The sequence below is a fragment of the Leptonychotes weddellii genome, chromosome 6 (genome assembly GCF_054177405.1).
Source record: "Leptonychotes weddellii isolate Sample4059 chromosome 6, ASM5417740v2, whole genome shotgun sequence".
Classification (NCBI taxonomy): Eukaryota; Metazoa; Chordata; class Mammalia; order Carnivora; family Phocidae; genus Leptonychotes; species Leptonychotes weddellii.
Genome location: NC_138374.1, coordinates 137,065,647 through 137,081,185, shown reverse-complemented (window position 1 = coordinate 137,081,185; position 15,539 = coordinate 137,065,647). Strand labels below are relative to the sequence as shown.

At 37.3% G+C, this 15,539-nt stretch overlaps 1 protein-coding gene and 1 non-coding gene across 7 annotated transcripts in view; both read right to left on the bottom strand.

Annotated features, from left to right (window-relative positions):
• Positions 1–15,539, bottom strand: part of ASH1L (ASH1 like histone lysine methyltransferase) — a 191,864-nt gene that overhangs the window by 129,837 nt on the left and 46,488 nt on the right. The window lies entirely within an intron of this gene.
• Positions 14,014–14,120, bottom strand: LOC115941440 (U6 spliceosomal RNA). Its single transcript, XR_004076195.1, has one exon. It is a non-coding gene; the product is annotated as a U6 spliceosomal RNA (small nuclear RNA).

The window sequence follows — 15,539 nt, the reverse complement described above, 5'->3', positions numbered from 1 at the left end:
GTTGGTTCAACATCCGCAAATCAATGTGATACACTACATTAATAAAAGAAAGAACAAGAACCATATGATCCTCTCAATAGATGCAGAAAAAGCATTTGACAAAGTACAGCAACCTTTCATGATTAAAACTCTTCAGAGTATAGGGATAGAGGGTACATACCTCAGTATCATAAAAGCCATCTATGAAAAACCCACAGCGAGTATCATTCTCAATGGGGAAAAACTGAGAGCTTTCCCCCTAAGGTCAGGAACACGGCAGGGATGTCCACTATCACCACTGCTATTCAACATAGTATTAGAAGTCCTAGCCACAGCAATCAGACAACAAAAAGAAATCAAAGGCATCCAAATCGGCAAAGAAGTCAAACTCTCACTCTTTGCTGATGATACTTTATGTGGAAAACCCAAAAGTCTCCATAGCCACATGCAGAAAAATGAAACTGGACCACTTCCTTACACCACACACAAAAAAAGACTCAAAATAGGTGAAAGACCTAAATGTGAGACAGGAATCCATCAAAATCCTGAGAAGAACACAGGCAGCAACCTCTTCAACCTCAGCGGCAGCAACCTCTTCAACCTCAGCGGCAGCAACCTCTTCAACCTCAGCGGCAGCAACCTCTTCTTAGACACATCACCAAAGGCAAGGGAAACAAGGGCAAAAATGAACTATTGGGACTTCATCAAGATAAAAAGCTTTTGCAAAGCAAAGGAAAACAGTTAACAAAACCAAAAGACAACCGACAGAATGGGAGAAGATATTTGCAAATGACATATCAGATAAAGAGCTAGTATCCATATCTATAAAGAACTTATCAAACTCAACACCCAAGAAACAAATAATCCAATCAAGAAATGGGCAGAAGACATGAACAGATACTTCTGCAAAGACATCCAGATGGCCAACAGACACAAGTGCTCAACATCGCTCGGCATCAGGGAAATACAAATTAAAACCACAATGAGATACCACCTCACACCAGTCAGAATGGCTAAAATGAACAAGTCAGTAAACGACAGATGTTGGCGAGGATGTGGAGAAAGGGGAACCCTCCTATACTGTTGGTGGGAATGCAAACTGGTAAAGCCACTCTGGAAAACTGTATGGAGGTTCCTCAAAAAATTGAAAATAGAGCTACCTTACAACCCAGCAATTGCACTACTGGGTATTTACCCCAAAGATACAAATGTAGTGATCTAAAGGGGTACGTGCACCCCGATGTTTATAGCAGCAATGTCCACAATAGCCAAACTTTGGAAAGAGCCCAGATGTCCATCAACAGATGAATGTATAAAGAAGATGTAGTATATATACACAATGGAATATTATGAAGCCATCAAAAAATTAAATCTTGCCATTTGCAATGACGTGGGTGGAACTAGAGGGTATTATGCTAAGCGAAATAAGTCAATCAGAGAAAGACAATTATCATATGATCTCACTGATATGTGGAATTTGAGCAACAAGGCAGAGGATCATAGGGGAAGAGAGGAAAAAATGAAACAAGACAAAACCAGAGAGGGAGACAAACCATAAGAGGCTCTTAATCTCAGGAAACAAACTAAGGGTTGCTGGAGTGGAGGGGGGTGGGAGGGATGGGGCGGCTGGGTGATGGACATTGGGGAGGGTATGTGCTATGGTGAGTGCTGTGAATTGTGTTAAGACTGATGAATCACAGACCTGTACAAACAAATAATACAGTATATGTTAATAAAAAAAATAAAGTTGTATAAACTTAAAAAAAAAGAGAGAGAGAGAGAAAAACAACAACAACAACAAAGACATCCATAGATAATTTGGTTTTGGTTTCAAAGATCTTTTCCTCCAAATCCTGATATTAGATAAACAATTGATGAGATAATAAAATGTTGAAAACTACATTTGGTACAGGTGATATTATCCTCCTACATTTCTTTCTTTCTTTCTTTTTCTTTTTTAAAGATTTTATTTATTTACTTGTCAGAAGGAGAGACAGAGAGACAGACAGAGAGAGAAAGCACAAGCAGGGAGAGTGGCAGGCAGAGGGAGAAGCAGACTCCCCGCTGAGCAAGGAGCCCGACGCGGAACTTGATCCCAGCACCCTGGGATCATGACCTGAGCCAAAGGCAGATGCTCAACTGACTGAGCCACCCAGGGATTCCTCCTCTTATATTTCTAAGAACCCTTTAAAATGACAACTAGTAATAATAAGTACCATTTTTAAGACAGTATATTATATATTAGCCAATGAAAAAGTTATTGTATCAAAGCATCCTATTAGGCATGTAATTTTTTTCAACCTCAAAAGAGCTTTCTTCCATATATAAAGGTATGCTTATTTAAAAAGAGACAAAAATACTATCATCCATGGATAAACACTTTTACATTTAAGATATTTCCATCACACGCACAACAACATGCACATGTACATTCTTTTATAAAAATGGGCCCAAAATGCTTTTTGTTTTGTAGCTCAGTTAACTTAAATGATACAAGGAAACACTTCTCTGTGCAAATAAATCAGGAGTTAGAGTACTGATTCACTGGTTTCATAATAGTCCATAATTCATAAAATCAATCTCCAACTTGCTGCTTTTAAAATAATTTCTGGTTATTTTTCATTATGAATATATGATAATCATCCAATTACATAAATCTTTGCCTACCTGTCCAATTACTTCCCTCAGAGAACTGCTAGATCTAAAGGGATACACAATAAATAACTATATATAATGTAATGTATAAATGTACTATTTACACATGTGGACCAGCTATTCACGAAAGGGAAAAAAGTTTAAAGGAAAAAAAAAAGTTCATTATAAAAATCCAGACTGTACAAACAATACATTTCTGCAAATCAAGATAACACTTTAGGATTTGTGATTTCTTACATTGTTAGGCAATACTTTTTTTTTTTTAAAGATTTTAAAAAATTATTATTTATTTGTTTGAGAGAGAGAATGAGAGAGACAGATTGAGCATGAGAGCGGGGAGGGCCAGAGGGAGAAGCAGGCTCCCCGCTGAGCAGGGAGCCCAATGCAGGACTTGATCCCAGGAATCCAGGATCATGGCCTGAGCCGAAGGCAGACGCTTAACCGACTGAGCCACCCAGGCGCCCAGGCAATCCTTCTTATAGCAGAAACAATACCATCTGACAACCTGACCCTGATAATTCTGAAATTAAACATTGCCAATTTGGATGATTTGGTTGGAGTTATGTTCAGTAATTTTACTGTCTCCCATTTACCGTTCCAATAAGTTCATTAAGTTTTCATTTCAAATGCTATTATTCCTAGATTATTATTTAAGATAATTTTCAAATCTACTTGTTATTGTCCTGTTTTTATCAAATGGCTTTTTGCCCATTTAAACACTTAAATCTTTCAGATGGTTTCAATATCTGTAGCTCTTTGGATGTAAAGGCTATGTGTGCATGTACTAACTTGCCCTAACTGTGGGTTTGTGTTCATGTGCAGTCTGCAGTTTTCTGTTTACTGTTTATATTATGCTATGAGTTTTTTTGGTGGGATGTCAATGTTCTAAATGTGAAGACTGTGTATTCCCATTGTCAGTGATTAAGATTTCCACAGCCTAGGAGCGCCTGGGTGGCTCAGTCGTTAAGCGTCTGCCTTCGGCTCAGGTCATGATGCCAGGGTCCTGGGATCGAGCCCCGCATCCGGCTCCCTGCTCAGCGGGAAGCCTGCTTCTCCCTCCTCCACTCCCCCTGCTTGTGTTCCCTCTCTCACTGTGTCTCTCTCTGTCAAATAAATAAATAAAATCTTTAAAAAAAAAAAAAAAGATTTCCACAGCCTATAAGATTTTTTTGTATTTCTATTTACATTTCATTTATTACCTGTTATTTTGAATGTCCTGTCACATGATTTTGCCGGCCATGCGTATTTCTTCAGCATGGAAATAACTGTTCAAAGTCCTTGGTCCCTACTATCTTTCTACATTGTGGAATTTATCATTACTGATTTAGAAGAGCCCTCAGTATGTTAGAAATGGTAGTTCTTTTTTCTCTCATGTTACACATATTTCCCCCAATTTATCAAGTTGTATTTCCATTTCCTGTCAGATTTCTTACAAAGTTACAATCTTTTATGTGTTCAAATACATATGAAAAACAACTAAGCACCTCACACAGGCTGTCAGTGAACCCCCATAACTACTTGATGCAGGTACTATGATTAACCTCAGTAAGAACAAGAGTAAAGTTGAGATAATATCAGCCCAAGGTCACCTAACCAGGTTAAGTGACTGAGGTATGATTTAAACCTAGTCTCATTTCACAGTCGAAGCTCTTAACCATTATAGTCAATAAAATAGTCTCTTTAGCTCTACAGGTGTTTTCAAAGCATAATTGGAAAGGTCAAGCCCTCCTGAAGACAATAATCTTCACCACATTTTCAATGAATGTTTTTTTTTCTTTTTACTTTAAATTACTTATCTATCTAGATTTTTTTTTTTTTAAGATTTTATTTATTTATTTGACAGAGAGAGAGATAGCGAGAGCAGGAACACAAGCAGGGGGAGTGGGAGAGGGAGAAGCAGGCCTCCCGCCGAGAAGGGAACCCGATGTGGGACTCGACCCCAGGACCCTGGGATCATGACCTGAGCCAAAGGCAGACGCTTAACGACTGAGCCACCCAGGCGCCCCTCTATCTAGAATTTTGAAAATAATCTGTGGGCGCCTGGGTGGCTCAGTTGGTTAAGCGACTGCCTTCGGCGCAGGTCATGATCCTGGAGTCCCTGGATCGAGTCCCGCATCGGGCTTCCTGCTTGGCAGGGAGTCTGCTTCTCCCTTTGACCCTCCCCTCTCTCATGTGCTCTCTCTCATTCTCTCTCTCTCAAATAAATAAATAAAATCTTTAAAAAAAAAAAAAAAAAAAAAAAAAAGAAAGAAAATAATCTGTGAGTAGCACTCAGCTTTTACCTCAAAAGGAGTTTTTCCATTACTCACTTCATGTTAATTTACTTGAAATACATTCATCACCTATTTTATTCATATTTGGGTCTTTCTTTAAGCTCTCCATTTTGCTTCACTCACATTTATGTTTATTATTGAGCCACTAATACAATATATTGATACTATAACTTTATAAAAACTTTTAATACTTGAAAAGACTAATTTTTCTTTGTACTCCTGTAGAAATTTCTTGGCTATTTTATTTATAACATTATTGAGATATAATTCATATACCATAAAATTCCCTCTTTTAGAGCACAAATTCAATGGTTTTTCGTATATTCACAGACTTGCAAATCCCAAGCCACTAATTTTAGAACATTTTCATAAGGATTCCTGATTATTTTTGCATATGTAGACTTCCATGTGGCCTTGAGATCCATTTGAAATTTCAAAAAACTGTAAATGGCTTTAACTTTGTATATTAAGGTAGGGAAAAAAAAATACATCTCAACAGTAACATTAGCGCCACAATAACAAAGCAAATTTATCTATTTAGTTAAACTTTTTGGTGTTACCGGATATTTATAATCTTATTCAAAATAGATCCCAAACACTTGCTGTCAAGTTTAATTCTTAATATTTCACAAATAACATTACTTTCATGAATAAATTTTTTGTTAGATTTTCTAAATCTATATTGATGATATTTGAGAACACTGCTGATTTTATCTACTTTACATCTTGAATTCTTGCTCAATCAAGAACTCATTTTTTCAGAAAACAGTTACTAAGTACCTACTGTTTAAGTACAAAGAATAATAGCAGTGAAAATATCCCTTTCACCATGGAGAGTTCATTCTAATGCATGAGCGGGGTAGAGGCAATAAAAAGGTAAGTAAAATATTCAGTATTTCAGAATGTGAAATGTGCTATGCAGAAAATAAGAGCATGGAAGAAGAGGAAAGACTAGGGTTGGAAAGCACTTAGAATATTAAAACAGGTTGTCAGGAAAGTCCTGATTGAGGGCGCCTGGGTGGCTCAGTAGTTGAGCGTCTGCCTTCGGCTCAGGTCATGATCCCAGGGTCCTGGGATTGAGTCCCACATCGGGCTCCCTGCTCCGCGGGAAGCCTGCTTCTCCCTCTCCCACTCCCCCTGCTTGTGTTCCCTCTCTCGCTGTGTCTCTATCAAATAAATAAAATATTAAAAAAAAAAAAAAAAGGGAAAGTCCTGATTGAGAAGACCACATCTGCACAGAAACCTTAAGGAGGGAATGTATACAGCTACCTGAGAAAAGAATAATATCCCAAAGAGGAAACAGTGAGAGCAAAGGCCCTGAGGCAGGAGTTTCTCTGGTGTAATCAAGGAAAGTGAGGTCAGGCAGGAAGTAGAGAGGCAAAGTGGACAAATTTTTGTTAGTCCAAAAGAGGGGAAGCCATTGGAAGGTTTTATACAGAAGAGATATGTGAAGTAATTCTTCATTCAACAAATATATATTGGGTACCCACTCAGCGTTGGAGATACAGCAAAGAATAAAGACAAGAATTCCTGCTCTGGCATAGCTCATATTTTAATGGAAGAAAAAGACAATTAAAAAACCCACAGATTTGGGGGTGCATGGGTGACCCATTTGGTTAGGCGTCTGCCTTCGGCTCAGGTCATGATCCCGGGGTCCTGGGATAGAGCCCCGTGTTGGGCTGCCTGCTCAGCACGGAGTCTGCTTCTCTCTCTGCCCAGCTTGTGCTGTTTTGGACATGGTATGACTGAAATGCCTTCTGATCACCAAACAGAGAAGTGTGAGCAGGAAGTTTCAAATCTGGAAGACATCAGCACACAGACATTTAAAGCCTCGAGGCTGGCTGACACAGCCAGGTGAGGGTGAATCGAATCGGAAAAGAAGAGGACTAACAGCAAATACTGGGGCATGGCCACATCAGGAGATAAAGAAGAGCTAGCAAAGACTAGGGAGCCAGAAGGTAACAACGGGGGGGGGGGGGCGGGGAGAGACAATAAGAAAGAGCGCAAGTGAATATGTGGTACCCTGCAGCTGAGGTGAGGAACCCAAGTTTACAGGAGCCGACTGCCACTTGCTGCTGACAGATCAAACAGAAATGAGCACATGGATTTCTCTGCTGGAGGTGGCACCGTGGCATTGCCAGCAACTGTGCAACAGCACTCTCTGTAAAGTGTGAGAGCAAAAACCTGATTGGAATGGGTTTAAAGGCTAATCTAAAGAGAAAAATGTAAAATCAAGTAAAAACAACAGGGAAACGGAGAAGTGGGGGGTCAGAGCTAGAAGACAAAGTAGAATCAAAGAATCTTTTTTTTTTTCTTTTTCAAATGTGAAAAACAATGGCATCTTTTTATTCTCAAAGGAAATACAGCTGTGAGGGGGTGCCTGGGTGGTGGCTCAGGTGGTTAAGCATCCAACTCCTGGTTTCAGCTCGTCATGATCTCAGGGTCATGAGATCGAGTCCTGAGTTGGGCTCCCCACTGATTGGGGAGTCTGCTTGGGATTCTCTTCTTTCCCTTTCCCTCTGCCCTTCCCCCATTCTCTCAAATAAAAATAAATAAATCTTCAGGGACACCTAGGTGGCTTAGTCAGTTAAGTTCTGCCTTCAGCTTAGGTCATGATCCTGGGGTCCTCAGACTGAATCCCACGTCGGGCTCCCTGCTCAGCGGGAAGTATGCTTCTCCCTCTACCCCTCCCCGTTTGTGCTTGCGCTCATGCTCTCTCTCTCAAAAATAAATAAATTCAATCTTTACAAAAAATTAAAGATAAAAATAAACCTTAAAAAATATTAAAAATTAATTAAAAAAAATTATTCCAAGAAGTTTAAAAATAAAAAAGGGAAAATAGCAGTGAGAAAAAGATGAAAAACCATACACTCCTGAAGTTTAATATATATGTATGTCTATATATGTATAAAATCTCCTAGACAACTACCCAGTTCCAATAGAATTTACTGAATCATTTTGTCATTTTTCCTGTGACATGAAATGCTATACTTTTCATACATAAAATTCTTATATATACTTGGGTCTATTGCTAGATCTTCCATTCTGTGTCACTGATTTTCTGTCTATACATTCAGCACTACCACAATGTTCTAATAATTTTAACTTTGTTTTATTTTCTAATAAGACTGATTCCTACCTGTTACTGCTCTTTTCAGATATGTCACTGCTACTCTTATTTATTTTGCCATATAAACGTTACAAGCAACTTACCTACTGCCAAAAAATATATATATCGTTTTAATTTTCATTGTTAAATTTACAAATACCCCAAAGAAGTGAAGGGAGGGACTTGTGCAGATATTTCTACACTGATGTTCACAGTATCATTATGCACAAATAGCCAAAAGGTGGAAGCAATTCCATCGATGTCCATTGACAGGTGAATGATAAAAGAAAGTGTGGCATATACATACAAGTGTTTATTATTCAGCCTTAAAATGGAAGGAACTTTTGACATTTGCTGTACAACATGGATGAACCTTGAGGACATTAAGCTAAAGGAAATAAGCCAGTCACAAAAAGACAAATACTATATGATTCCATTTACACAGTACCTGGAGTAGTCAAATTTATATAGAGAATGGCAGTTGCCAAGGGGCTGCAGGGAAAGGCTGTCACTGTTTAATGGAGTACAGAATTTCAGTTGGGGGAAGACCAAAAATGTTCTGGAGATGGATGGTGATGATGGTTTCACAACATTCACAATGTGAATGTACTTAATGCCCACAGAACTGTATATGTAAAACTGGTTTAAAAGGTAAATTTGATGTTATGTATATTTTACCACATTAAAAATTCACAGATAAATTTTGGGAGAACTGACCTCTTCATGATGATCCTATTCAAAAACATTTCCATTTGTTCAAGATTCAATAGTATTTTGCAGCTTTCTTCATATAGATCTTAAGCCCTGAGAGTTGTTTATTTCTAGATATTACTGATTTTCATTTATTACTCTATTAGTCAATCACCTCACTGAATTCTCTTACAAGCTTTTTGACTGATTCTCTTGGAATATCAATGTATACAGCATCATCTGCAAATAATAGTAATCTTAATTACTTTTTCTATTTTTATCCTTCTAATTTCTCCTTTCCAATTTTATTAACTAGTATCTCCCAGTAACATACATAACAGTGATGACAAAGAGCATCTGCTTCATCTACATCCCAGTGAGAATGCCCGGTATCTCCTTATCTATTTATCTATGTACATACACGTGTACATATACACATAAGCTCATTTATATGTCTACATATATACATACTTCTACGTATTCCTTTTACTCATTAAAGGAATATCAGTTTTTCTTTTTTTAGCTACTCGTGTTTCTAGTATTATACTCCCTTGGATTTCTGGGGAAAAACAATCCATAATCGTACATAGTTCTTTTTTTTCCTTTAAATAAACAATTTTTAAAAAAGATTTATCTGCGAGAGAGCGCATGTGCGTGTGGGTGTGATCATGAGTGGGGGCCAGGGGCATAGGGAGAGGGAGAAGCAGACTCCCCGCTGAGCAGGCAGCCAGACAGTGGGCTCAATTCCAAGACCCTAGGATCATGACCTGAGCTGAAAGCAGATGCTTAAATAAGCCACCCAGGCACCCCCCCTTTAAATAAACATTTTGAGATAATTGTAGGTTCACCTGTAGTTTTGAGAAATAATAGAAACCCAGTATACCCTTTACCCAAGTCCCTCCAATAACACCTTTCGAAAGTATAGTTACCACAACCAGGATATTGATATTAACATAATCCACTGATTTTAATCAGATTTTCCCACTTTAACACGTATTCATTTGTGTGTTTGTGTATGTATATGTGTTTAGTTCTATACAGTTTTATCACCTGTGTCGGTCCATGTATCTACCACTACAGTCAAGATACAGAATGGTCCCATTACCAAAAGGATCACTTGTGTTGTCCCTTTATATTGCATAGCTTCATATTTTTTAACTAAGAAAATTATAACTCAAGTCAAAGACTGTCAGCCTTGGCTATCAACTGTTAATGTCATAAATGACTTAAGACAAGCACAGAGCTACCACAAGATTCTGTAAAGAAAAGGATACCTATGAACTTGTTTCCATAAAATATAAAGCAAATCTATTTCTATCTTGCCAAATTAAGTTGAAATATGCTTAAGATTTTTTGTGAAAATAGGCCAAAAACTTTGCTTTGACATTTAAATATTTAATAGTTTCAAGGACTGATTTGTAACCTTGAGACTAAAATGAAGTCCTTATAGAACTATACAGGCTATTTATTATAAAAGGTAAATTTTAATCATTAAAAATTATAGGTTTTCATTCTTGAACAGTGGAATAACAGAGTAATATACCTTTAATTAATTCAACAAATCTAAATAGGACTATGTGTAGTCCTCCTTGTATATATATTTAAAAGTAAACTAAAGCAAAACTTACCCATATTCAGAAGAATCTGAGTATGTGCTCAAGCAAGATTATTGTGTAGTTTCCCTTTATGTGCTATCTTTGTAAGGCTTTAGAATTAATACTATGCTTCCTTTCTTCCCTTTCTTAGGCTCTGCAAATGTCTAAATAATTTCGGAATTATCGGTTTCCTCAAGGTTTTATGGAACGAAACCAATGCCAGGACCAGGATTTCTGGGTAATAATATTAACTTTGAGAGACTTCTCTATTATTAATTTTTGATGATCCGCAAGTTGAAATTTTCTGTGATTTCTGGAATTAGATTTGGTAAATTATCTTTTTTTTTTAAATTACCCTTACCCATGTTTTCACATTTATTTGCATATAATTTTTTAAGATTTTATTTTTAAGTCATCTCCACACCCGATGTGGGGTTTGAACTCACCACCCTGAGCTCCACTAACTGAGCCAGCCAGGAGCCCCTTATTTGCATATAACCAAGCAAAAAACCTAATTATTATAACTTTAACTTCTACTGTATTTGGAATTATTTGCCCTTTAGCACTACTTATTTTATATATTCCTGTTTTCCCTCCCTCCTGTTTACTTCTGGGTTACACTTGCTAAATAAAACCTTATGTTTCATTTCCCCCCCAAAAGAAGTACTATCTGGATAGTGGCTGCCTTTGTTTTCTAGTTCATTTCTGCATTCTGGTTTCTCAAACACTCTTCCTAAGATTGTTTTGTTCTCTTGATAGGTACTGAGGAGAATTGTTTATTCCAATTATTTTATTTTTTTTATAAGATTTTATTTATTTATTTGAGAGAGAATGAGAGAGAGAGAGAGAGCATGAGAGGGGGGAAGGTCAGAGGGAGAAGCAGACTCCCTGCTGAGCAGGGAGCCCAATGAGGGACTCAATCCCGGGACTCCAAAATCATGACCTGAGCCAAAGGCAGTCACTTAACCAACTGAACCACCCAGGTGCCCTATTCCATTTATTTTCATTCTTTCCCTTTTAATTGATATTTAAAAGTACCTTCCCTTTAAATATAGCTTTTGTTATTTTCTAGAAATTCTGAGGTTCGGGATATTTCCAGACTGTGAAGTCTTTTTGTTGTCTGCTTTTATTAATTTCTAGTCTTTCTCCATCATGATCAGAGAACACTGTTTGTTTTTACTCTTTATGGTAGCTTACTGTATGTTCAATTTTTGTGAGACTCCATCTGTTATGGACTGAAGTATGTGCCCCCAAAATTCGAATGCTGAAGCCCTAACCATCACCCCCTAAATGTGGTTGTGTTTGGAGATAGGTCCTTCAAGGAGACCTTTACTTCAGCATAAATGAAGTTAGAAAGGTGAGGCCCAAATCTAATAAAAATGGGGTCGCTGTCAGAGGAAGAGAGCTCAGAGATCTCCTTCCTCTGCATTCACAGAGAAGAGGTCCTGTGAGGACAGATGAAGAAAATAACTATCTCTAAGCCAGGAAAAGAGTCCTCACCAGAAACCAACCCTGACAGCAAAATGATCTTGGACTTGTAGACTCCAGAACTGCGATGAAATAAATTTGTTTTTAAACCATCTGGTCTATGATATGTTGTTATGGCAATCCTAGTAGCTTGACACACCATCACAGTTTTGTTACACTTCGACTTTTCATAGCCTAAACGTTTTGTTTTTTTTTTTTACACTATGTGGAATGTACTTATTTTACCTATTAAATTTAAAAATCTAGAAAATGTATGTTTCCAGAAATTCAAAATAACTTATACTTGGTTGTTGATATTTGCTCTCTACTATCAGTAACAATTAAATTAGCATACTCTTCCTGTTCCTGCCTCATCATTCAATTATATGACTATCAATTTTTTTTACTGTATTAGATCTTTATCAGTTTTAACTTTAAATGATATTTTCTGACCCCTACTATAATAAATGAAGAATCAATGTATAAACTACTTCTCCATGTTCTCTCATTTCCCCAATTTTTATTAAATTTACAAAGCCAACTGTAGTCTCTTTGTTTTAGCCTTTCCATTCTTCTCCTGGTTGGCTAACAAAAAGACTGAAGGCTGTCTTCCATAGTTTGTTGAAGAATGAAAATAATATACTCTGAATTAAAGTGTTCAAAAAAGTTGGTCAGCATCCTTTTGGTATAGATGAACTGTCCAATTTGAGGGCATTATGAAAATTGCTATTTTGGTTCTGAATTTTGACAAGAACACCTTGAATTTATCCTCACAGAGGTAACTTGATCCTTTAACCTGGATCACAAAGGAGATTCTAAGCTTTACTGATAAAGTCTTAACACTGCAAATGTTGTTTACATGACACTCTATAACAATATTAAATGAGACCCAAAAAGCCCTTTCAATCTATTTATTGAAATTTTCTATTATTTTATTTTTTAATTCATTTTTATCTTTTTAAAAGATTTTATTTGAGAGAGAGAGCGAGTGTGAGAGAGCAAGCAGGAGTGGGTGGGAGGGGGAGAGGGAGAGGGAGAAGACGACTCCCCACTGAGGCTAACCCTAACCCTAACCCAGGACTCTGGGATCATGACCTGAGCCAAAGGCAGACACTTAACCAACCAAGCCACCCAGGCACCCAGAAATTTTCTATTATTTTAGACAATATCTTTATATTATGCTTTTAACAGCTGATCTAGGGGCGCCTGGGTGGCTCAGTCGTTAAGCGTCTGCCTTCGGCTCAGGTCACATGATCTCAGGGTCCTGGGATCAAGCCCCACATCGGGCTCCTTGCTCTGCGGGAAGCCTGCTTCTCCCTCTCCCACTCCCCCTGCTTGTGTTCCCTCTCTCGCTGTGTCTCTGTCAAATAAATAAATAAAATCTTTAAAAAAACAAAACAGCTGATTTAATAAAAAATTCTGCCTTTCTATTTAAGATACCAGTTATGCATACTTGTATTTCTTCCCCCTTTTCCCGTATATATCACATCTTGCCCATCCTTTTGAACTTTGTTCATTTCCATTTTGTTCCTTCTTCCCCACTGTTTTCAAATGTGCTGCTTCTAACTGCACTTTTCTATAACGAATTTTCTTCTTCTATTTGTTTCCTAGTATGCCTTCAAATGCCTCATGTCTTCTGTGTTCTTGAAATTGCTGTTTTATCCTTCATTGTTTTTACAAAAGTGATTGTTTTATATTTTTGTAATTCCCAGCAAAACGGTATCCTCGCTACATCTGCAATCCAGTCTGCTAAAACTTGTCAGCTGGGGAAGTTCTGTTCAGAACTGACAATTATTTTTTCTCAGCATTTGAAGATATAATTCTTTTGTTTCCTAACCTTTAGTTGGTGTTTGAAGGTCTGGTATTTGTTTAACTGTTGCTCCTCTGTCTAATTCTCATTGTTTTAGATTTTTTTTTGTCCTCAATATTCTACAGATTCACTTAATGTGTCTCAATATAGACATAGCTTTATCAATCCTTCTCAGAACATGTCCATCATAAATATTCAATTTGGGAATATTACCCTTCAAATATTAGATTTCCTCAATTATTCTTCAGGACTCCAAATAGGACATATAGGACTTATTACCATCCTTTATCATCTTTAATTCTTTCTACCATATTTGACATCTCTGGCTCTGCTACATTCTAGGTAACTTTCTCAATACTATTTTCCAGTTCATTATTCTCTCCACAGCTGTGTCTAAATTGAATGCTAAACTATTACTCACTGAGCCTTTACTTATTTATTTAGGAACACTTCATGAATTTGCATGTCTTCCTTGCCCAGGGGCCATGCTAATCTTCTCCTTATCGTTCTAATTTTAGTATATGTACTGCCAAAACAAGCACCACTGAGTCTTTCAATGTAAACGAGTACACTTTTTTCATCATGAAAATAAACCATTCCTATCCAGAAAATATATTTCATTGGCTTCTTTTGAAAATCTGCCTGGTTATCTTCTTAAAGGTTTCTTCTTACCTCTCGCTTATTATTAAGTCTCTAATCATTTCAAATGCTTTATATTCTTTTTGTTAAGGGAAGATTCACAATTTTTTATTTCTTTTTAAAGTAAACTCTATGCCCAACCTGGGGCTCAAACTCATGCCCACGAGATCAAGAGTCACATGCTCCATTGGCTGGGCCAGCCAGGAGCCCCAATACTTTATATTCTTAATCCAACAACTGTATTACTTGAAGCTCCTGCAGAATTTATTCCTGTTGTTAGTTGTGTTTGGGCTCTTGCTGCTCATGATGGATAACTTTCTTGGGATTTTTTTTTTCAATGTTTAATTCTGAATTCTTCTTAAGAGGTGCTTCACTGAGGGTACAGACCCTGAAGAATCCGAGTTCCAACTCCCTACCTTGAGTAGGCTTAGAATAAAATGCAGATCAATTTTAAACTCTTCTCTAGATGGGTATATTTTTCTAGGAGGAAGGTAACAAAAATATATATAAAGGAAAACACAGATACAGCCTTTAAAAAAAAAAAAGATTTTTTTATGCATTTATTTGAGAGAGAGAAAGAGAGAGCATGAGCGAGCACAAGCCGGGGGGGGGTGCAGAGGGGGAGGAAGAGAAGCAGACTCCCTGCTCAGCAGGTAACCCAACGTAAGGCTCTATCTCAAGACCCTGAGATCACAACCTGAGCTGAATCCAAGAGTTGGACACTTACCCAACTGAGCCACCCTGGGTCCCCACTGAGATGCAGTTTTTAAAAAATAACAACAAAAAACAGTATCTTTTTTTTTTTTTAAAGATTTTATTTATTTGACAGTGAGAGATACAGTGAGAGAGGGAACACAAGCAGGGGGAGTGGGAGAAGGAGAAGCAGGCTTCCTGCTGAGCAGGGAGCCCGATGCGGGGCTCGATCCCAGGACCCTGGGATCATGACCTGAGCCGAAGGCAGACGCTTAACGACTGAGCCCCAAAAAACAGTATCTTAAAATGAACAAAGATATGAACAGACAATTCAAAGCAGAGAATTAAATAGCAGAAGAAAACATGTTCAAACTCACTAGAATAAGGGAAGAAATAAATGCTAAAAGATAGGACTTTTATATTTTGCCATTACTATGAGTAACTATCAAAAAGTGAAGGAGAAAAAGGAAAATAAATGAGACCTCAAGAAACATATCCACAGAATCTCCTGAAAGGGCAAGTTACAAAGAGGAAGACAGGAAAAGAATAAATTTATAAAAATATTTTAAAATATCTCTTTTTTTTTGTTAAGGATTTTTTAAATTTATTTTTCAACAGAGAGAGAGATA